Here is a 2,306-nt window from a genome sequence, read left to right as displayed (position 1 = left end):
GCACAGGTCTTCAGTAGTCGGGGACACACCTTGTCCGGGCCTGCTGCTTTCCTGGGGTGAAGCTTCCTCAGTTGACCTCTGACCTGGTCTGCAGTCATTCATGGAGGAGTCTGTGTTGAGGTGGAGGATAAGGGGGGGAGGGGGGTGCTGTGATGACTGGGGGGAGGTGTGTTGAGAGAAGAGAGATGGCTGCAGTGAGGGAGAGGGTGGGGGGATGTGGGCTGGTTGAACCGATTGGGGGGGGGGGGGGGGGGGGAGTCATTCAACTCATTCGCCCTCTCCACTATCCCCTCAACGACTCTGGTCTTTGTATTGTGGCCTGTGATGGTTTTCACACCTTCCCAGACCTTCCTCCTCATGCTCTTCTCCTTCAGCTTCTGCGCCACCTTCCTCAGCTTCCCTCATGCAGCGTCTTACCTCCTGCTGTGCTGCTTTCATCGCCTCCCTGTCCCTGAAGGCAGCCTTCTTCCTGTTGAGGACAACTTTAACTTCCTGTGTTACCCATGGCTTGTTATTAGGGTAACACCGTACAGTCTTAGCAGGGGAGACCACATCTGCACAGAAGTTAAGGTAATCAGTCAGACCGTGCGATAGCCCCTCCATGTCCTCACAGTGTGGACTAAGCAGCACATCCCAGTCCATGATGTCATAACAGTCCCTGAGGGCATCTTCCATTTCAGGGGACCACCTCCTGATGGAGCTAGTTGTTGCAGGCTGCCTTTGAACCGGGGGGTGTACTTCGGCTGTAGAAGAACCAGGTTGTGGTCAGACTCCCCCAGTGGGGGGAGGGGTGTGGCTCTGTATGCATCCCTCACATTAGCATACAGCAAGTAAATTGTCCTGTTGTTCCTTGTTGGACAATCCACAGCCTGGTAAAAAGCAGCCAAAGTAGAGTCCAAAGTAGCGTGATTAAAGTCCCCAGAAATGATCATAAATGCCTCAGGGTGCTGTGTCTGCAGCCTTGCTGTGACAGAGTGAATCCTCTCACATGCAGTGGCTGCGTCTGCCCTCGGAGGGATGTAAAACACAGATGGTGATCATGTGACTGAACTCCCTTGGCAGATAATATGGCCGCAGGCTAATGGCTAGCAGCTCCAAGTCTGGGCAACATAAAACCGTCTTTACGGAGATATGTCCCGGGTTACACCAGCAGTTGTTAACATAAATGATGAGTCCCCCACCTTTGCTTTTCCTGCATGTTAGTGTCTCTGTCGGCTCTCACAGCAGTGAATCCCCGCAGGTCCATGTTAGCATCCGGTACAAGGTGTGTTAGCCATGTCTCCGTAAAGATAAATAAGCTGCTCTCCCAGCAAATCTGCTGGTTGTTCAGAGCGGAAAGCTCGTCGACTTTATTTGGCAGAGAGTTCACATTCCTCATGATAACGGAAGAAATGGATGGTTTGTAGCGCCGCCGGTTGTCCGCTAGCCTAGCCTTTAGCTTAGCTCCAACCTTGCAGCCCCTGGGTTTCCTCCTCAGCTCAGCCGGGATGGGATGTTGTATCCCGGCTCGTCCCATTGTTGTCAGGGCCAGCAGCTCCTCTCTCGAATAAGTGAGAAAACTGGCTCCTGGTTGCATGTTAATAGTCGGGTCATAATGTAATGTTCTGTGACCATCCTCCGGCAACAATGTTTTGATGATTGATTTGACCTCTATGGACCCTTTAGAAAAGATTTAGCTCCCATGTCCCTCCCAAAAATCCCAGCATTTTTTGTTACAGAGCCAAATTCAAAATGGCGCCCGGCGCCATCTCTAAAAAATAACTTTTGAGCTGAATGACCTAGAATCATGTATGAAGGCACTTTTTCACACAAGTCAGCCATGAGGATTCCAAATCTGACACCATTTTGATAATACAACTTTGTTTTGATCACGTAATTCAAGATGGCTGCCATCTAGTACAATAGTTCTCAACCTTTTCAGGCCGTGACCCCCCAATTTATGTGAAAGTACGTACAGTACATCAAGAGCGACCTACAGTACGCTACCGAGTAGCCAAGGTGCTTTTACTTTGAGTTTCTTACATTATCACCCCCCCCCAAAAAAAACAAAAAAAAACAAAAAACACCTTGTGTCTCGACCCATAGGTTAGAAAACATAACTTTTGTTTAAAAGCAAAAAAAGGCCAGTGAATAATGCACTCATACTATTTTGTTCATTTTATATTGTGCACATCATACCCAGTTTTCTTGATGCTAACTCTTTACCTTTCATGCCTTGACATGTCCTTTAGCGACGTCTCTGGCGACTAAAAACTTCATCTAGCTACTTTGGCGAAGTTGAACATCTTTTTGCAGGACCGGGTGTT

Source organism: Neoarius graeffei, chromosome 17, assembly GCF_027579695.1.
Source record: "Neoarius graeffei isolate fNeoGra1 chromosome 17, fNeoGra1.pri, whole genome shotgun sequence".
Taxonomy (NCBI): Eukaryota; Metazoa; Chordata; class Actinopteri; order Siluriformes; family Ariidae; genus Neoarius; species Neoarius graeffei.
Note: the sequence above shows the minus strand (reverse complement) of the source record.